The 23,220-nt window shown below is 40.1% G+C and overlaps 1 protein-coding gene across 1 annotated transcript in view; it reads right to left on the bottom strand.

Annotated features, from left to right (window-relative positions):
• Positions 1 to 23,220, bottom strand: part of bnl (branchless) — a 1,005,540-nt gene that overhangs the window by 832,006 nt on the left and 150,314 nt on the right. The gene's annotated exons all lie outside the window — the stretch shown is intronic.

Raw genomic sequence — 23,220 nt, 5'->3', positions numbered from 1 at the left:
GTATCATTCCTTGATATCTCCTCTCAACATGAGGGGAAAGGTATGCGGTGTGTTTGGCTGCAGTAACTATGAAGTAGAGAAGAATGCGCGGTCTTTCCTTCGTGACAAGAAAATGTAAGTAATATTGTGTTTGCATATATATTCTTCCAGTGACAAAGAGATTTTTATAGTACTTCATAATCTTCTGACCTGCTCGACCCATACTTTAACTGGCTTAAAATATAATACGCATATTTTATTCTATAGTGCAGCAGTTAACCTTCAATACCGATGTGTTGTTGTGGTGTGATCCGTGGGTTTTGAAATGTCACAGAAGTGATTTGGATAAGGTGTACAAGAAAGAAGGGACGTTACGCTTGTATAAGAATTATAAGATCTGTTCAGATCATTTCCAGCCCAGCGACTTCAGAAATCCTCGACTATACAACCGAGGATATGTTACATTTTTACTCTAATTTTACGTAAATATTCCTCAAAGCACCAATATCGACAACATTTTCATACTTTTCTTTCATTTATCCCTCTTCTCAGATTAAAGCCGGGATTTTATAGATTTTTCTTTCTGTTAGAAGGCTTCATTCTAAGAGGGAAATAGTCCAGCCTTTAAATGTTAATTCATTGCATCATGTGTGTAAGGAATGTGCCGAAATTTTATTGAAAAGTGTGTAATGTGATGATACAATGTTTTTTAAATGAGAAAAAGACAAATCTAACCGTAAAAGTTCAGGCAGGAATGCTAAAGCAAAAAAGTAATGCATAAATGAAAGATCAAGCAATTTCACAGCAGTCCATTTCACATCTTGTTTATATGTATAATTTCAGTCTTTAAATAATAACCTTTTTAATAATTCTTCATTCATTTATCCAGAATTGCTTTAGCAACTTCGAAGTTAATATCTCAACAATACTTTCTTTCTAGAATTTATTTATCCATTTGCGTATATGCATTTCCATTGATATTTGAATTTAGCGCGACTTTTCAGGTCAAGTCACTAGAAGCGCCACCGTCGAATTGTCTCCCATTTTAACAAGGCTAAATCCGTAAGTGTCGCGTATTGTCTCTACTGTATTTGACCAAACCAAGCTTCTAGTTTTACGTGGGTGTTGGTATCGTGGTCATAGCTACGGTGCCTCCAGTTTTACGTGGAATCCAAATCACAGGTACAAGACTTTTCATTTCAAAAATCGACAAGCATTAGACGGGAGCCATTATATCATTAGGTCCTTTCGTAAGAGAAAAATTACTGTATAAAAAACCGACAAAATCCGAACCACATTTGTCTGAGTTAGAGAAAATTATTTCTGAAACAATTTCCCAAAATTTCAAATTTCCCTGTTTATGCGGGCCAAAGATTCATGTGTAAATTCTCTAGATGTGTATAAACTTTAAGAAATACATGTTGCACGGATGAAGGAGTGATCGTGAAGCCCTTTACAACTAAGAAGGTTTAAGAAAGGGAGAGCAAATAGTTATAGTAGAAGAGAGGGTGTGATATCTGTTTGCTTTCGTTCCCCACACTGCCTCCCCGCCGTCTGCCCGTACTGCAACACGACAGTGCTGCCATCCCTTGAACGGACAGCCACACAGACGATAAGCAAACATATATCATACCAACTCAGCGCTAAGTTAATCTTCTTCTTCTTTTTTTTGCTAGGGGCTTTACGTCGCTCCGACACAGATAGGTCTTATGGCGACGATGGGATAGGAAAGGCCTAGGAGTTGGAAGGAAGCGGCCGTGGCCTTAATTAAGGTACAGCCCCAGCATTTGCCTGGTGTGAAAATGAGAAACCACGGAAAACCATCTTCAGGGCTGCCGATAGTGGGATTCGAACCTACTATCTCCCGGATGCAAGCTCACAGGGCCCTTTTTCTTCTTCTTCTTCTTCTTCTTCTTCTTCTGAGTGGTATTCACTTGGTACGGGATCCACCGTGTGGCTCAATGAACGCCACTTCCTTCTATCGGCCGCATCTTCTGAGCGTATATTTAGGAACTTCACATCACTATTGGAAGAGTCCAACCCCCCGCAACCTTGGTCGGTGCTGTCCGTACGTGTGCATACCAACAAAGTCTGCACTCATGAATCTTTTCATGAACTAGTGCCACCCCTACCACTGTCTGGTGGTGGGGTTGCAAATGGTTGCCCAGAGAAATTCCCGTTGTCCTGAGTAAATTTATTCATTTTCATTGTATGGAAGGAAAATGAATGAAAATCCACAGCCTGTTTCCAGTCATTTGACGGGATCAGGAATGCAATGAATGATGTCCCATTCTAGCGGCGAGGATGGCAATTGTGCCGGCTGCCGAAGCCTGTCGCACTTCTCTGGGGCAATCGTTAATGAATGATTAATGAAATGATATGATATTGGAGAGTGTTGCTGGAATGAAAGATGACAGGGAAAACCGGAGTAGCCGGAGAAAAACCTGTCCCGCTTCCGCTTTGTCCAGCACAAATCTCACATGGAGTGACCGGGATTTGAACCACGGAACCCAGCGGTGAGAGGCCGGCGCGCTGCCGCCTGAGCCACGGAGGCTCTTGTATGGAAGGAATGTTCATCTATTTCCGAGGTGGCCCAGTACTTGTTGCTGTAAACAGTAACGGCGATTGGGAATTAGAAGTGAGAGGCGGGCAAAAAATGTATAGACAACAAAAAATTACCCAGGTTTGTATGATATAGTGGGCAGGGAATGGAGGTGTATACATCAAAACTGGAAAGGAAAAAAGCTACAAAATGGTAATTTTTTTAAATACTCTCTGAGCGAATTTCGATAGAGACGAAAAGGTTGATAGTTTACCAACTTAAGTGCGGTAATAATAGTTTTTGAGATTTTGATTCAATAAAAGAGGCTGCTTGGCCGAGGCGGTAAAGGCGTGGTCGGTTAGCCCGGAAGGACGTGGGTTCGAATCCCCATCAGGAAGTCAAAAAATTTAAGAAACGAGATTTTCACTTCCGGAGGTGCACATGGCCCTGACGTTCACTCAGCCTAAAACAAAAATGAGCACCAGGTTAATTCCTGGGTGCAAAGACGGCCGGCGTAGAGCTAACCACTCTACCCCATTAAGTGCGGAGGAAGGGATAGTGGAAGCCTTTACCTCCCACCCCTCAAGGGCCTTCTTGGCCTGTATGGAGATGACTTTGCTTTGCTTGCTATACAATAAAACTTTCGCCAAAGAAATAATATTAGACATGTATTACAGTTAAATAGAAGCAGGGCATGATTATAACATTAAAAATCATTAAAAAATTAAGAAACTAACAGACACTAAAGAGAATGCCACCGAGCGAGTTGACTGTGTGGTTAGCGGTGCGCAGCTGTAAGCTTGCATAGTGGAAGCGAACCCCACTGTCGATAGCCCTGAAGATAGTTTTCCGTTGTTTTCTATTTTCACGCCAGGCAAATGCCGGAGCTGTACCTTAGTTAACGCCACGGCCGCTTCCTTCACACTCCTAGCGCTTTTCTTATCCCATCGTCACCGTAAGACGGTGCGTCGGTGCGACGTAAACCCAATCGTTAAAATATAAAAAAAAGACTGCTATGATTCATGTCGTTTGTCGCGGCTAACAGATTTGTACAGAGCCACACAATTAGTGGAGACTTAACCTGTGTTGTGAGGAAGGGTAGCAGGGGTATATATATATATATATATATAACCAAAGTCATGGGCTCCTTATCGGCACACTGGACACTGGCGGGGAGCCGAGCTTCCGCTACAACGAGACATACAGTGAGCCATGGCACACCGAAAGAATCGCACGCAGTCCGGATCAGTGAGACACAACACACACACACAGTTCATTATCGGTACACTGGACATTGGCGGAGAGTCGAACAGAGCCATGGTACACTGAAAGAATCGTATGCTAATGGCTCTCGAGCTCAGCTCATTTGAAAATAATATCCGCTTGCATTCACTGTCCTCTTCCTACAGGGAGGTTTAAATAATAGATGGATTTATTTGCAGTATTAAAAAGGTAGTCAAAACATAATTCTAAGGTAGCTAGTAAGTAGGCAGGCTATTAGGTTATACTATTTATTAGTTTAATGAATCATAGTATTATCTATAGTGTTATTAGCTGCCGTCCTCGGAGGCCCGGGTTCGATTCCCGTACTGCCAGGAATTTAAGTATGGCAGGAGGGCTGGTATGTGGTTGAAATGGTTCATGCAGCTCACCTCCATTGGGGGTGTGCGTGAAAAGAGCTGCACCACCTCGGTATGAGGACACGAGTTTACTTTTTTTTTTTTAGTATTATAACTTAGTTGACATTTGACAATTAATTAAACTCGACTGCAGCCTGCTCCATGACTATGAGTCATGCTCATGACCATTCAAAAGTACCTATTTTATATTGGGAAGAACGGCTCAGTATTCTCTCAGTTCGTATGTCACATTGTTGCACAAGACTTCAATCATAGCATATGTGGACAGTAAGTGAGCCAACTGACGCAATAACTTAACCAACAGTATGTTGAATCAGAAAACCAGTGGGCTACTGTACATCTTGGATAGCCTATACAAAATATGACGATTTTAAAAAATCCTCTGCTGATAGAAAAATACGTATTTTTCAAAAATGACCGAGTGAGTTGGACGTGCTGTTAGTATCGCGTAGCTATGCGCTTGCATTCGGGGGATGGTGGGTTCGAATCCCAACGTCGGCAGCCGTTACAATTGTTTTTCCGTAATTTCTCCATTTCCACACCAGGAAATCCTGAGACTGTACATTAATTAAGGCCATGGCTGCTACCTTCCTAATCCCAGATCTTTCCCATCCTGCGTTGCCGGAAACCTGCGATGTCTTAAAGTGACTATAGCATTTTTTTTCTAAGAAAGGAGTTCATAGTATGAAGACCAGATGGCAGCAGCGAGCACTGAATGCTGTTGCTGCTGTCTTACCAGCACATATTACACAGATGCAGTATGAGCGGTGACTCTAATGTGCCGTGAATCGGATCGCTGTATCGATCAAGTAACGTGAACGGAATCAAATGAATCTATTCAGTAAAATGAATCGAATATCCCGTCACAAATTCCTACCAGAACATGCATACTATTTAAGCAAAATACCTTACAGTACTGAAAGGAAAACTTCGAACTCCTCCTGCTATTTAGGCAAACAGAGGGCGACGTTTGGTCAAGTATTAGGCAGAAATTACTCTTAAACGCTGCATCAGCTCAATTCCTATCAGAACAAGCATTTTGTTTAAGCAAAATAATAATAATTAGTGCAAATTTACTACGAAACGGAAATTTAATATGTTGTGGTCACTTCACATTAATGTAGCTTTAGAACACAATGTTCAATGAACAGTTTATTATCGCACAAGGAATACATCATCACGAGCAAGTGACCGTGCGGTTAGAGTCGCGCAGCTGTTAACTAGCATTCGAGAGTTAGTGGGTTCGATCCCACAGTCAGCAGTCCTGAAGATGGTTTCCCATGGTTTCCCATTTTCACAGTAAGCAAATGCTGGGACTGTACCTTAATTAAGGCCACGGCCACTTCATTGGCTCTTAGTCCTTGCTATCTCATTGTTGCCATAAGACCTACCCGTGTCGTTGCAAAATTGTAAGGAATAATCATGTTTAACGTCCCACTAACTACTTTTCTGGTTTGAGAAGACGTCGAGGTGTCGGAATTTAGTCGTGCAGGAGTTCTTTTATGTGCCAGTGAATCTACCGACACGAGAGGCTGACGCATTTCAGCACCTTCAAATGCCACTGGACTGAGCCGGGATCGAATCCGCCAACTTGAGCTCAGGAGACCAGTGCTCTATCACCTGAGCTACTCTACGAACCCAACACGAAAGTGTTTTCATCAGTTATCTACACTGCTGCTTCCTGATACATGAAAATTAAAGACTAGTACATTTAAAGACTTATTTTTAACAATAAAACGTCATCGTTCAAGATAGTGTCAGAAGCACTGCAACGCTGGCATTGACATTTAGCCAGCCGTTGTTGTGTATATTCTCTTTTTACCACATGCACACCCCTGAGCTAAAACGATATAAATGCAGTCCTTAATTTGTTGTATCAGACTCTATCTTTCCAAGAGGGACATTGAGAGGGGTACAAAGAAATTAATTTGAGAAGCTGTTACGGATATAGCGATGGGAGATAACACCGAACAAACCGCTCAACGTGTCGGGGAAAAATATTAGCGTCTGTTGTGTTGCCAATTCCATTATAGCTATTTCGGCGGCACCAAGGTCGTAGGTGGATCTACAACTTATCTACAGTAATTAACTACAATGAACAGTTACATGGAGTGAACTAGGGCATTGTTCAAAGAAGGTGGACGATCAACAAGCTTCTCTTCTATTATTGCATTTAAAAAATACGTACGCGATATTTGATATAATACCTACAAATCTAATAATTAGTTTAAACGAAGTTAAATGTTTGCTGTTGTTGTCGTCATCATTTTAGTCATCAGTCCATAGAATGGTTTGATGAAGCTTTACTGAATGAAATCTAGAAATAGACTCTGTTGATATAATTTCCTTTCCAATTTCACTGTGACATTTTGCAGACACCTCATTAAAGTAAAATAAGTTATTTTTAATTTATTTATTTAATTAATCCGTTTACCCTCCAAATACGTTCTTCGCCGAAACACAGTGAGGGATCTCCAGGGCAGTATCCTGGTGTGTGCGACATTTTTTCGTGGATAACTGGTGAGGAGGACCAGTACCTCGCCAAGGCGTCCTCACCTGCTATGCTCAAGAGGGGCCTTGTGGGAAGAGGAAGACTGGATGGGAGAAGGAAGGAAGCGGCCGTGGCCTTAATTAAGGTACAGCCCCAACATTTAGCTGGTGTGAAAATGGGAAACCACGGGAAACCATCTTCAGGGTTGCCGACAGTGGGATTCGAACCTACTATCTCCCGGATGCAAGCTTACAGCCGCGCGCTCCTAACCGCATGGCCAACTCTCGGCAAGACTTAAGGTCTAAGTTCTATTCTAATAAAACACTTGAACTAGATATCTAAATACATATTGTTTACCCTTTTATAATATTTACAATCTTCAGAAAAGAAATATAATCACAATGTAGGGATGAAACAGACGGAGGTGATGTCCAGATTGTCAAGAAAAGCAAGGGAGTGTACCTGTCATTACACGCTCATCTTGCCATGATACCTTAGATACGGAAAGCTAAAGAGTCCCTCACTTGAAGGGAGTAAGATTAACAAACTGATGATTAAGTTTAGCATCATTAAATACAAGCACAAGAGAGAACATCAAACCGAGTCTGATAACAAGTTAAAGCCATAACAGAGTTTTCTAACAAAGTATGGCGAAATGCTTATAACACTACATACAGTTTCATACGGTTTACTAGTTTTAGGGCTGTCCAATCACTGAGCTATCCCAGTCCCCAGAATCCGAACCAAAGTGAGAATTACTCATATAAAATATATTCAAACTAAGAAAACCAAATTTAAATACTGGCAATATGTATCTAATTATATGTTTAGCCTTGCATAATATGTACAGTCGTTATAAAAGCAATACAATCAAAATGTAGGAATAAAACAGACTTAGTACAGTTCAATAGAGGCATTTTCGCACCATTCACAACAGGGATTGGCTGCATAAGGAATGGCGTTACTAGCATCGCTCATACCTCATTCACTTTCATGTTGTCAAAGCCAAGAATGTGACTGAGACCGGTTAATCCAAGTAACAGATTTCTTCTAGCCCATACCAGAAAACATAGTGCACTTTAAACAATAGGTCACACCAGCAAAGGCAGTCTCATCTGGTAGGGCTTGAAAAATTTCCCTTGCCTTTCACTTTTTGTCCATTCTAATGAAACGGCCCAGATATCTTAGACTCATCTCCTCGACGAAGAAAGGTACCCTGTTTCGGAAACTCACGGGTGCGATCATAGCAAAGGTAGATCCGTTTCGAAAGACGAGGAAATAAAATCGTGGAGCTCTACTTTATGTTGAAGTTACACGTCTACATGGAAAATAACACTGCTGACGACGTTGAGCTAAGGAACACACCCAGCTGGAGATCCCGGTCCCCTTAATGGTACATAACTTATGCGGCGCGTGTAGTGATCACAAGCAGGCGCTAAGTGGCAAAGGAAACGGAACATCGAAACTAGTGACTAGGTCGCCAGATGCCCTCGCTCTAAAAGACCTGCACACAGTACTCGAGATAAAACAATTGTTATATTACCAGTAGAGTCCAAGTTTGATTCCTAGTTCCGCTGGCTGGAGGGATGGAACAGGATGTACATACAGTGCATAATAAACATGATGTAAACATTCATTATAAATTGTTATGCCTTTCATTGCTCACTCTGAAAACCCACGTGAATGAATTAAGCACCTCCAGCGTCCTCTGTCTGCAACTGGCTCTGTGGCCTCGTTTAGATCCAGAACACTTACTGAGTCTAACAATAATCACCATGATCACCCTCTGTTTCTCTTTCCTTCCATGATCAAGTCCGTGATTCCCCTACTTAACACATATACCTCATAACCCCACCAACGAAATCGGTTCACACACATAACTTCATCCAACGAGTTCATTTCTAACTCACAAAGGGAGGTTGCCATGTGGTTTTATAGAAATGTGTTCGCATTTTGATGATTTGACCTTCATTAAAAAAATATTTTAGAACTATTCGAGCGTTTTTGCCAATGGGCCTATTTTGTCCAAAATTTAACGTTTAAAATTTACGCTCAAACTTTTGTAGTATCATTCCCGCAGATATTTCCTTTCTTTCTTCATTTTATGTTTTTGAAACAATATTTAATTTTTAGATTACATCAAACACTTTATTATTAGTTGTTGTCTTTTATGTTTACAATATTGATAATTATATACATTATTGTTTACATTATTTACAATATTTGTCATAGTTTCACTGCTCGTCTGACAATGAATCTCTTAGAATTATTGTTACACTTATTGGGTGGTATTTTTCATGGAAGCATTGGAAACAAGGCATTTCGCGACAACGAGCACATTTTTTAATAAATGCAGGTGCAGATCAAGAATAACACCTGACCTCATTACTTCACACGAAAAACAGATGTTCACAAAAAGCAAATCAAGGTCGGATTCGTACTCGGAAATTTAAATTCCCCATATCAATGCGCTAGTGACTACGTCACGGAGACAAGTCAGAAATAACTGCGTGAATAAGACTGCAAAATTTGAGAGTAGATTTTTAAACATTATATGTTATAATTGTTACTGATAATATGTTCTGGAATATAAACCTGAAATAATTCCTGATATGCAAAGTTAGTGTATACAACTCGAGTTTTTTTTTCTTTTTGTTCACAATCTGTTTTACGTCGCATGGCCACAGGTCATATAACGACGATGGAAAAGGAAAGTGCTAGGAATGGGATGGAGACGACTGTGGCATTAATTAAGGTACTGCCCCAGCATTTGCCTGGTGTGAAAAATGAGAAGCCAGGGGAAACCGTCATGGCTAACGACAGTGGGATTCCAACCAAATATCTCCCGAATGGAAGCTGATAGCTATATGACCGAAATCGCACGGCTACTTGCTCGGTAAATTTGAATTATTATTATTATTATTATTATTATTATTATTATTATTATTATTATTATTATTATTATTATTATTATCTATGCAGAGTGTGTCATCAAAAGAGCTCTCAATGGCTGGAATGGTGGAATTTCGATTGGTGGCAGAAAAATTAATAACCTACGCTTTGCAGATGACACTACCCTCATCGCTGGTAGTGAAGAGGAACTTCATGACTTGCTTGTAAGGGTGAAGAACACTAGTCTTCAGTATGGTCTAGAGATAAACATAAAAAAGGCCAAACTAATGGTAGTTGATCGGCAAGGTGAAATCCAACTTACGGGATACCTAAAAGACCTGGATATAGTTAAGGAATTTGTATACTTGGGGTCTGTCATCAACGACACGGGAAACTGTGATAAAGAGGTAAAAAGACGTATTGTCTTAGGTCGTGCTGCAATGGTTAAACTTACTAAGATCTGGCAGAACCGGGCAATATCAAAAGCCACGAAGATGCGCTTGGTAGAATCACTAGTGTTCTCCGTCTTTTTGTACGGCTGTGAGACCTGGACCGTGAATGCTAAAGACAGAAAGCGCATTGATGCCTTTGAGATGTGGTGTTGGCGGAGAATGCTACGTGTATCCTGGACAGAAAAAAGAACTAATGTTTCCATTCTGGAAGAACTCTGCATCAAGAAACGTCTATCTTCCCGTGTGAGTGAACGTTACCTCCAGTTCCTTGGCCACATTTTGAGACGAGACGGAGAGAACTTGGAAAAGGTAATTTTACAAGGCAAAATTGAAGGCAGTAGACCACGAGGAAGAACAGCAAGCAGATGGATAGATCAGGCGAAGAAGATCACTGGGCTACCACTTCAGGTCATACTAATGAAATGTGAAAACCGCTCTGGATGGAGACATCTTGTCAAGGTTGCAACAAGGAAATGAGGAAATGATGGAGTTATGAGGTCACGACGCTCAGTAATGAGCACAACGACTAATGATGATGATTATCTACGTATTTCTTGTATTATAACTTAATAATCAAGTATAGACGCAACGTAAAAGTAATTTTCTCATGCATTTCATTTCTTTTAACTCACTGGTTTACTATACAGTGTGTATTTATTCTCAATATTGGAAAATTTCCTTTTAATTGGGTATACTCAATAGAGTTATTAATGTGGGGTGAAAGCTTTGTGAAATTAAAACTTTTATGTATAGAGGTGGCTGCAAGAGAAAAATGAAAGCTACAAAGATGGCATGCATACGAAAGTAGTTTATAGATTAAAGATGGTGCCAGTGCGCACTGAATGTAGTTGGTGCTACCTATCAGTACACCAATACCTCAGAGTGACTATAATGTACCGTGTATCGGATCATTGCAACGAGTCAGTAACATGAATGGAATCAAATGAATGAATCAGTACCATGGAGCAAATATCCCACCATTAAACCTGAGTCCAGCCATGTTTCGCCTCGTGTGGCAGACTTAGTCATTCTGAAAGCAAATATAATTTAGTCCTATAGCTGACTTCTTGTCTTACAAAATTTCGTTGATTACAACTGCGAGCTCCCTGCTTTAGCTTTCCTACACTTCGATTCTACTTCACTTGAGGAGTGTCTCTACAAAAGGCGCTATTTCGCCACTAAGAAAGTTGGTACTAATTTTAAAGAATTACATCTTTCTGGTCTGGATTGCTCGCGGCAATCGATAGCATTCAATTACTTCAATGCATCTGGACGAAATACTAAAAAAAAAAAGTTTGAGATGGAAATAGCACCTTTTGAACATACACTTCTCATTTACTCCACTATCATTCTGTAGGAATAATCCGCCTGTTCCAGTTTCGTATTCCCTACTTGACACTCAGTTCTTTCAGCCTTTTTTCCAACTGCCATCACTTTAGACTTGGAAATACTAATTTTCATATCACACTGGTTGCAGCTCTTTTCAAGCTCCAGGATACGGCAAGCTTTGAGCACAGTCTACCGTTAAGATCAAGTCATCGGAAACTCTATGGATTAGTGGTAGAGTTCCGGGCTCTGGTTCCTACGATCCCTCCATCAGGTGGAAGGTTTGCCGGATATTTGCGGTCACCGAACATTTGCGGTCACTCAGATATACTTTTGCCCACTCACAAAATTTCCCCAGCAGTGACAGGAGATTTGTAGTCACTCCAGCAGGGGGTGGGCCTCATTAGCTCATTAACCTGCCTGGGCTCCTGTTCAGTCACCTCGAGAACATTTTTCTCTCGTCCGCATTATGTAGAGACCTTCATCTGATCGAATCCAACTTTTAACACAACATACATTGGGTTGTTTTTGTACTTTGTTTATAAATTGCAGAAATGTATATTTTTTCCAGAAACATGATGGGTTAAAAATATCTTAAAGTTGACGCATGTTTAAACACCTTTAAAAAAATGGGCACTTTTGCGTTCCACCTGCGATAAAAATATTAAAATATAAACTACACACATTTCAAGCTTAGATAATCTAACGTAAAATGAAACGGGGGAAATTATGATGTGATTGGATTTTCTGTGAGCCTGTTGGTTATTTCATAAACAACCCCAAACGTGAGTACACATATTTTGGTCGACTAGAGTGATGACCGCAGTTCTCCGGAGGCAAATACCTCTCGCTCCTCAGCCGAAACATTCCGGACACAAACACATCTCAGTTACAGCAAATATCCGCGATTTTGTGGTGACCGCAAATCTCTCGCGCCTCGACCGATCCAACTCGGGGACAAACACATCTCAGTTACCGCAAATGTACGTGATTTTTTGGTGACCGCAAATATCCGGACACCGGTAAAGGTAATCGGATTTTGAAGGGTAGAAAAAAGTTGATTCGACACTCCATTTCCCACCATGTCGGCAATGTTGACACATTTGTCGTTTACTCGACGAAATTAAGTACAACTCAGCCATAGTTCGCTCGACAGAGATCCGTTTTGTCTATCATATGGTAGAGTAAAACATAACATTGAAATTGACACGCGGGCAACCTTGATGTCGTTAAAACAAAATACCTGAACATAGTAACTGAGCCCGTGCGATTTTTATAGCAAAAACTGCTTACTACATTCCCATCGAACTAAAACTCTCCCTGCCAATTTATTAAAGAACCGGACAAAATATCACAAAGCAGTCACGATCAAATATCCTTGCAAACTGACAGTTAAGTAATGTGCGCGGTCCCACAGGTAGGAACAAAATGGTGCGCAGACTTTACGTGACCAATGTCTGTAAGTCAATGTAGCTGGTGTTTGCTTACTCCTTACACGCAACGCAGCGAATTGTTACAACATGCTCATGTTCTTTGTGTGGCCAGGAATAGGTACACGAGTCGCGAGCATTGTGTGCAAAAAGGAAAAGCCCCGTCTCGCCAATGTCATGCCCCTTAAGGAGAGGGCCAAAAACTAGTTCCCAGTCTCCCTTACATCCTCACCAGGTCACAGTTTAATTGCTTTGTTGTTAGCCAGAGGACGGAACGCTGACAAATTGTACGACACAGCGATAACCATATTTAGCAAACAACATCCACGATAGGTCACCCCTGTTTTATTATTCTGCAAAGTTTGGCAGAGTATGACGCCACATCTTGTTCACAAATCGCAAGGCGGTAACTGTCTGGCAGAAAATGAATTTATCTGCATTATGTTAATCTCTAAATAGGTTTCGACTAGAGTATTCAGAAGCAGAATGTCCTAGAAATGGCTCAAGGACCGTTTGAATTCCCACTGAGATGTGATCTCATAACACACGACTGTCGAAGGAAAAGGATGTGACAAGATGCTACTTATGTTGTCTTATATTATGAACGTATTTCCCGAGACAGATCTACTCGGGCGTGTTAACATTTTTGCAGTACGATATTGATATAGCTGTATCTTTAGCGGAGACGTAATTATATGGTTGCTCCGATCCTGATAAGAGCTGGTGCTTAATAACTTACAAGCGATTTCATTATAAACTTTCTTTTCTTGCAATCTGCACATCTCTGAGACATTAAGTGACTCTACTTTAATCTCTGAGGCTTCGTTTTGTTCCACACCTCTTACCCATAAATAATTACAGACTGTGTCTTGCCAATGTCACTATGGTCTCCCTTTGCTTTTTTTTTTACATTCAATGGCCGAGTCCATTATTTTTCTAATCCATTCATGTCACACGACCCTTCCACCGAAGTCAGTTCATGTCAAACGTTTTGTAATCGAATTCATTCCTGACCTAGCCTTCATCTTCTCATTGCGAGTACCCTCCTGCAATTGCTCCCACCTGTTCGTATTGGCAAAACAAATTCTCTAATTTCAGTTCTGTTACTCCCAGCTTAACAATAAGATATCCAGAACACCCAGCTCTCACTACAGAGTCGGCCTGAAAGTAGACTGATATAAAGATTATTTCATCCGTAAGATGATTTTTTTTCTTAGAGAATACCGTTGATTGAAACAGCCAACTCATTGCATTAGCTTCCTTACACTTTACTTTCGAATTCACTTACACATCCTAAATACTAGAAATGATAGTTAGATTTCTTCCTAACGTCATCACCTCACTTTAGGAAATGCTAATTTCCATATCACGCTTGTTCTACTTCTCGCCAAGCTCCAAGATATTAGATTACAGGCTTTCACCACAGTCTGTTACTAAAATCGAGTTATTATTATTATTATTATTATTATTATTATTATTATTATTATTATTATTATTATTATTATTATTATTATTATTATTTGCTTTTACGTCCCACTGACACAGATAGGTCTTATGGCGATGATGGGATAGGAAAGATCTAGGAGTGGGAAGGAAGCGGCCGTGGCCTTAATTAAGGTACAGCCCCAGCATTTGCCTGGTGAAAAATGGGAAACAATGGAAAACCATCTTCAGGGCTATCGACAGTGGAGTTTGAACCCACTATCTCCCGGATGCGGGCTGACAGCTGTGCACCCTTAACCGCACGGCCAACTCACCTGGTAAAATCAAGCCGTCGGTGCAGGCTAAATTGTTTATTACATTCCAATTCAAGTTAATCCCTCCCTGCCATTTATTTCAAATTTTCAGTAAATTATTTATGTAGGCTAATAAATCATATACCAACATGACGGTTTACGTTTTTAGCAACTTCAAATACCACCGGACTGAGCCGGGATCGTACCTGACAGCTTAAGCTCAGAAGGCCAGCGCTCTACCGTCTGAGCTACTCAGCCCGGCACACAAAATATTTAATTTATTAATACAACTTCCCCCATGAGGGGCTACCGCAAGGACGAAGTGTATCGACTACAAATTATTTATGTCTTTCAAGTCATTGGTGAATTAGGTAGAATGTGCCAGATAGAAATAACAATCACAAGGCTCAGAGATAAATTTGAAACATAGCATGATGTATAGCTCGTCAGATGCTATATAGATGATTGTAGATAATGGTTATTAGACCTAAAATTGCGAACTGATAATGTGCTTTTGCGATAGTGGCTCGTGACGAAGAATGTCCTTGTATTCCTATGAATATGAAAGGAGCTCTGAACCACTAATTCACTAAAAACTCTCTCTCCACAAACTTCACTGTCACTTTTTTGACTACAGCTTCGTATCAAAAATGGAAGTTCTCCTCATCCTTATTTGAAACGCAGGAATAAAGCTCAGTTTGTATTGATAGTAATTGGATTTTATTGAAAGACTCATTCAAATATCACCCTTCTGATCACATCATCATCATCATCATCATCATCACCATCACCCTCAATTTATTTTCTCGTACCCATTAGCTGCCGTAGGTAGTATGAAAATTACGACCTCGCACATCCTCAGAATTGAAATGAGTTCAGTCACGCCCTCTACGAACAAGCGAGTTAGCCGTGCGGTTATGGGTACGCAGCTGTGAACTTGCGTTCGGAACACAGTGGGTTCCATGGCTACTGTTGGCAGCACTGAAGATGGTTTTCCGTGGTTTCTCATTTTCACACCAGGAAAATGCTGGGGCTATACTTTAATTGGGCCACTTCCTTCCCACTCCTAGTCCTTCCTGTCCCACGGTCGCCATAACACACATGTGAGTCGGTGCGATGTTTTTTTTTTTTGCTACTTGTTTTACGTCGTACCGACACAGATAGGTCTTACGGCGACGATGGAACAGGAAAGGGCTAGGAGTGGGAAGGAAGCGGCCGTGGCCTTAATTAAGGTACAGCCCCAGCATTTGCCTGGTGTGAAAATGGGAAACCACGGAAAACCATTTTCAGGGCTGCCGACAGTGGGGTTCGAACCTACTATATCTCGAATACTGGATACTGGCCGCACTTAAGCGACTGCAGCTATCGAGCTTGGTCGGTGCGACGTAAAGCAACTTGTAAAAACAAAAACAATTGCCCTGTATGCTCAACAAGGTTGTTCACAGTTTTGCTCACCTGAACGTCTTCCCTACAATAAAACACTTTCGTTCTATTTTATCAACAATTTTGATATGAATGTTTAAAGGCGGTGTTTAATTTTAAGGGCCCTAACGTGGAGGTTACCGACTTGTGATTTAATTTCTGTCCTGATATATTCATTGCGTTTTCTATTCAACACGGACACTCCAAAAGAGGATCTTATAATACCTGTTATAGTAATCGTTGCTCTTTGCCATGTAACGGATACTTGAGATACATACTCCCCAGTAGAGTGGGTGGTCTGCCTAGTCTGCTGTAGGAGCTTTTACTGTGTTGTACGAAACGGCTACACACAACGAAACACAGTATTACTGAAACGCTGCGTGAACATTTAGTACTAGAGCTGTGATACATACAATGGGAATACATTACGTCAAGGCACATAGAATTATTAAACTTAATCTGAACTGGCACCAATTCAAACGGTACAAAACTCCGCGCCTGAAACCAAATGAGTACGCCTGTTGCGAAGTTTTCTGCGAGTAATCGCTGAACAATAGAGTAACGCACTCCTGTTCATAAATTACGTTGTTACTTAAATGTCGTGAATTCTGCGTACGTAATGTCCCATTTTCTCTAATATCACCCGATTAAAATCCCTTCGAAACATTGCCTGTAAACAGGATGATCCTGTGCGTAACCTTCGTTCAACAAAACAACTACCACAACGGCAATGTTAATAAGAGTGAAAAATTACAAAATGAGAAGAGTAATATCGTGTATAGATCAGGGAGGAGGCTGTTTTGATCATATTGCAATCTTTTCCGTTCCCTTGCTTATAGATAAGTACAATTACTGTTTTCGTATAATCAGAAAGTACTATACTCACATTTCATGCTAAACGTTCACTACCATTTCACCATTTATGGTGTAGCCTATTTCCTTCTATTCATGGGCTGTCAAAGCGTCCTCCTTGAACTGATTACAGACCTTTGAAATCTGGCTACACAGGAAAATGCTCAAATACCGGGAGATAGTGAGTTCGAACCCCACTGTCGGCAGCCTTGAAGATGGTTTTCCGTGGTTTTCCATTTTCACACAGGGCAAATGCTGGGGCTGTACCTTAATTAAGGCCATGGCCGCTTTCTTCCCACTTCTAGCCTTTTCCTGTCCCATCGTCGCCGTAAGACCTATCTGTATCGGTGCGCGGGGAAGCAACTTGTAAAAAAGAGAAGATTTCGTGTTGAGGAGATTTAGATCTGAGTGAGAGAGAGCAAACATCATCAACGCCAAGAAAACAGCTTATTTAGGCCGCAGTTTACAAGATAGAAAGTACAGGCATCTAAGTCTGATATTACAAGGCAAGACAGAAGGCAGGCGAAGAGCTGGTAGACCGGCGATGTCATGGCTCCAAAACATCAGGGAATGGACTGGCATCAACAATACCGAGCAAATTTCAAGTTAGCTAAAGAAAGGGGGTGCTTTCTCTAGGGTGATCGCAAACATCTAGGGAACCGGATATGTCACTTGAAGAAATAGAAGTAGAAATATATTTATTTAAAATTAATTACAAGTAGGACCAGAAACCCCTTTGGCTGTAACTAATTGCCACTTTAACTTAAATGTGTCAATTAATACACAAAATCTAATGAAAAGAATACATAAAATAGCATAAGATACAATTTCCTACTGAGGAAAAAAATAAGATTGAAACAAAACATCTAGTAGATTACAATGTTACTTGTACCATTTCATAAACCTAGAATATACTAACAAGGAAGAGAATACATAAGAGAAACCTAAACATTTTAATGACGAGAATGAATTAGTAAAAATGATGATCTAAAATGTATCTAGGAGATTATGATATTTCGTACCATTTAATTAATTTGGTGAACATTCACTTACATGGCTTAATAAGTGGAAAGGTAGGTTTAAGACATTTTTCTCAGTTCCGACACTACTTTGCTGTATTTCATATACGCTAGTTAAGGTCATTTATAATTCAGAGGTAGTGGTAATGAACGATTTACTGCACTTTACCGTACGATGTTGTGGAACCTGAAGGGTGTTAGCTGTAAACCTATTGTCCCTTCCATACATTTGACTAATCTGAACAAAGGACTCTGTCAAATATGAGGGAGCATTAGGTTTTAAAATTCTCAGCAGTAACCAAACAGCTGAGTAGAAGAAGAAGAAGAAGAAGAAGAAGAAGAAGAAGAAGAAGAAGAAGAAGAAGAAGAAATAAGTTTTTTTTTTTTACCATACATTCGACCTCCTCGAGCATACTGACACTACCATCGTTGTTCTACTCCCTACTAACGCCATTAGTCGGGACTTCAACAGAAAGCTTTCCTTTTATGCAGAGGAGATTTTAAAAATATTCCTTCAGTCTGTCCACTGATTTCTGGAATCTACATGAAGTTCGCCTGATTTACTCAAAACACTATTAATTTCCTTTTATCCTTCCTTTCTAAGATCTTTCCTTACTGTAAGTCCAGAAAGGTTTTCTTACTACATGACCAGCCCTTTCCAGGTTATTATCGAAATTATGTTCCGTTCTTTTTCTTTCATCCACACAAAATTCCATATCTTGTTTGGTTCCATTTTTGATAAGCCTTGATTTTACGTTATCAGCTACACTAATTTCATCATTCTACTAGAATACTTTAGCTTATCCATACACAGTTAATTCTAGGCATATCTTTCCTTTGCATTCCTGCTCGCCACCCATTCTCTTTCTACATACTGAACTTCCTGAATTGTCTATTATTTGGAGCCTTTCACTAATCATATCCCTGCACGTCTGATTGATTTCCTCGATCTGGAGATTCTCTACCCTTATCAATCTACAGATAGACTTGTATTCTATGCCTAGTGATACCAGTTCGCTTCAAATCAGATAGTGGAAAAATCACCTAAATCTTCATACATTCCCAACAGGTTTTCTGAATTGAAAGTCAGTTACAGTACAGACTATTATTGATATGGTGATTCTACCATCGAATGTGTAACGGTGAATATTATTTGGCTCGAGGATTTGATTTGCAACTACCAATCCCACACTAGCAGAGAAGTCCAGTAAACGCTTCGTATTCCTATGTTATTCATATCCTCCATGCATGTATCCCTTCTCATATCCTTCAGTTCTATTTCAAATTATCGCATTAATTATTATTTTCCTATCCTTAAATTTTACTCTGACTACGCTGCCACTCAGTGCTTCATAAAAGTTGTCTACTTCATCCTCACTCAGAAAAAATCCGTCCTAATTTTTGCAACCCCTAAATCTATCTGCACAATTCGCTTATGTACGTGCATAACAGAAACTCTGTTACGTACTATTATGTTCCCAACGAACATTTCTACCCCACACTATACTCTTCTCCTTTTCAAATGTGTTAAGAACACCTTATAGCAACCTCCTGTCTCGTCCTGGTTATCACATCCTAACGCAACCTCTTTGTTGACTCACCTAGTAACTTTCTTTCTTTCATTCGTAAGTTCCATTTATATTTATAGCCCATCCATATATTTATAGCAGCCCATCAAATTCCGTTTTGTTTACCAAGCGATTTTCAAGGAGTTCCTGATCTGTCAAATTGAACTGGGACTCTGTCATTGCCCTAATCCGAGGCTTGCTTTAAACTTCATGAGCGAACTCGTAAAATGTCTGTGAAGTGAGATGCAACCCTACTTACACGTAGTCCTCGTGAGAATTTCTCCTCTAACGGTCTAGGGACCACCGATGTATTGCATATGCTAGCTGCCTGAGCACAAAGAGGGCGACGAGGCACAATATGTTCGAGGAGGTGCCCACTTCTAATCCACAGCAACGGGTATCCCGACCATTTAAAAACCCACTCAGCCGTTGCCCATGACTCACGAAGTACGACAAGACTATACTGTAGTAACTGACACTACAAAACAAATGCTGCCAATGATCAGAAAATATCTTAGGTCAAGGGTAATTAATACAATAGCCTTTTAACGTCGCTTATCATTCTCGAAGGACGTTAGTATAATCTGGGTTAAGAAAGATTTTAGAGGAAATGTGTACAAATTACTTTAAAAGTAATTGTAACTTCTAACTGGTAATAGAAAATGGCGCTGTTTTAAATTATACAGTGGCGTACAATCGTTTCTGAGTACTGTGTTTGAGAAAAATATTAGATTTCTTACGATAATTACTCAGGTTGTTCAAGTAAAAAGTTTGCTATGCAATACCGGGTTAATAATAGCACTAATCCGAGCTCCAGCAGTTTCCTTCTTCCTTGTGAATGGACATGAGAGCTCCTCACGCAACTGTTGTTAGTAATTACAAGTCATTGCGGTGCTAACTACTCTACCATTACATTGAATTAATAGGCTGTAATTTTACGCCACATGACACATTCTTGCCGCGAGGATGGTTAATTGTTTTGCTCGCGTGTTATTGGCCGACTCGCCGCTAGAGAAACGAAGTCTTAGTCAACGACAGCATAGCCTACTCTAGTATAGTCAGTCAGGCATGTTCCGCTTTTGATGAATTCTTGCACTAACAAATATCATTACTTCAATGTAAAAGGAAAATTGCCTCCTTAATTCTAAACGATACGTCAAACGCCTTTTTTAAACAAAGACACATATTTTTTATGCTTATAGAATCAGAAAGTAAGACGAAGAAAGTGTCTCCAAAATCCGCAAAGGTAGTTAAAATACCATCAAAATGAGCCGGGATCGAACCCGCTAACTTGGGCTCAGAAGGCGAGGGTCTACGCCTAAGCTACTTAAACTGACTTCTTTACGTTGGAATTTAGGTATAAACATACTGGCTGGTAAGAAATTTGATTGTTTCCTTCATATATGATCAGTATTGCTTGAGGATTGCTTTCCAGTCATCAGAGAAGTCTACTATATTATACATTAAAAACAGAGGTCTCCAGGCTTGAAGTGGTACAGTATATACTAGACACTAGAGCATAAAAACTTAGAAATAATCTTATGCTTTGATACACAGATTTTAAGAGCAACAAATATAAAGAAAACGAACATTTATACACAGTGGTAGGGAATAAATGTAAACAATTCATAATATTAGCAACACAGAAAGCCAATGATTATTTAATTGAAAAAGCTGGCAATAAAGGTAAAACAGCATGGGAAGTAATACACAGGCAGAACAATAAGAGTGTTAAGTGTAGCAGGCCCGAAGTTGAGATTATACCTCAATAAAAATTACATTCAAACTGCAAATACTGTAATAAGAACATTGATGTTATTACAATCATAGAAGAGGATGCAGTGAGTTTCTTCATAGAATATTCGGGAGGAAATGGAACACAGCGGCAGAAGATGAAGGCAAATGCATAATGTACCGTATATGGTATGTCAAATGTCATCCTCAGGACTGTAGATCCTGAAATTTAAAAGCCTCCCACCGTCAGTATCAGTGATTGCTAGGGCCCGGATTCATATGCATTAAAAACTCCAAAAATATGCATGCACATATGCACTAAAATGTTGCACGAAAAAATACACGAAAAAATTCATTTATTTTAACTCAGTGTTAAATTGATAAAGAAGTTTCATTCCTTGTAAAATGATGCATGTTAGTTGGTTATTAACAGTTTTTCAATGTTTTTAGGGACCAATGACTTTCTGTTGGCGGACAGAATTAATTTACAGGCTGAAAATGATCATACTACGTCGACGGACGTAATAGGCAATACTTGTACACTGGCACAGATTGCTTGGAACATTCGTCTGGCAAAGACTGCCTGATTCTATTTATGTAGTTGCTTATGGATTGAAATGTCAGAAAGAAGGAAATAGCTGCTGTAAAAGGGTCAATATCCATCTCCGACACTGGAAGCACTGTCCTTGATCAGGGAAGGTTTCTCGTGTTGCCAATGGATGTAAAACATATATAGAATTCTTTATATTCTTCATTTCGTTCAGAAACCTTAGATTATCGATCACACATAAGAGAAAAATATATCCATATATGCACTAACGTTCAAAATATGCGTTTGTATATGTGCATATGCATTTTTAAAAATCCGGGCACTGGTGATTGCTCACAGACTAGTATTTTCTATAGCCAGAAATATGCTAAATACCAGCTTTGGAAAATAAGAATGCTGCTCAGGTCACAGTATGTGATCTTAGCAAATCCGTTATTGCCTCTCCCATTCAGTTTGTATTTCGAAACTGAATGTCTATGGTGCTAAGGCTGAAAAACTTAAAATTCTAGTTCATACATGAGTAACTGAAAGCGAGTGATAGAGTGAAAGGGGTTCCATCGACCGAATTTCAAATTCAACATGGAGTTCCACAAGATTCTGTCTTGTTATTTTTGATTCCTGTGCAAATAACCTTATAACATAGCGTCTGCTGCCTATTAAGTGTTATATGCAGATTATACTCACTCTTGTAAGAGGTATTTATAGTCAATTAACTCAGTGTACTAAGTAAAGAAACACTGCATTCGTTAATTCAACGGTTGTCTTCAATTACGCTCTTGATAAATGACAAAATGATCTTTTTTCCCTTTTACAAGTTGCTGTACGCCGCACCAATACAGATAGGTCTTATGGCGACGATGGAACAGGAAAGAGCTAGGAGTGGGAAAGAAGTGCCCGTGGCCTTAAATTAAGGTATAGACCCAGCATTTGCCTGGTGTGGATATGGTGAAGCACGGAAAACCATATTCAGGGCTGCCGACTGTGGTATTTGAACCCACTATCTCCCGAATACTAGATATTGGCCGCACTTATGCGATTGCAGCTATCGAGTTCGGTGACAAAATGACTTAGACAACGGTTTTTTGAAATCAGCAACTCGATTTTCTAACAATGAAATTGTCGTTTAGGCGCTGAATTCGTTGTGTATATAAAATCTGCCAGAACATCATGACAAACTACCTAATAGTAGGTATGTCCACCTTTGGCACGGATAACAGCGGCGATGCGTCTTGGAATGGAAGCAATGAGGCCTTGGTAGGTCGCTGGAGGGAGTTGGCACCACATCTGCACACACACAAGTCACGTAATTCCCGTAAATTCCGGGGAGGGGGATGATGAGCTCTGATGGCACATTCAACCACATCCCAGATGTGTTCGATCGGGTTAAGATCTGCGGGGCCAGCACATCCGTTGCAACTCGCCGCTGTGTTCCTCGAACCACTCCATCACACTCTGTACTTGTGACATGGCGCATTATCTTGTTGAAAATCGCCACTGCCGTTGGGAAACATGATCGTCATGAAGGGGTGTACGTGGTCTGCAACCAGTGTACGATACTTCTCGGCCGTCATGGTGCTTTGGACGAGC

Source organism: Anabrus simplex, chromosome 3 (assembly GCF_040414725.1).
Source record: "Anabrus simplex isolate iqAnaSimp1 chromosome 3, ASM4041472v1, whole genome shotgun sequence".
Classification (NCBI taxonomy): domain Eukaryota; kingdom Metazoa; phylum Arthropoda; class Insecta; order Orthoptera; family Tettigoniidae; genus Anabrus; species Anabrus simplex.
Note: the sequence above shows the minus strand (reverse complement) of the source record. Positions and strands in the feature narration are given on the sequence as shown.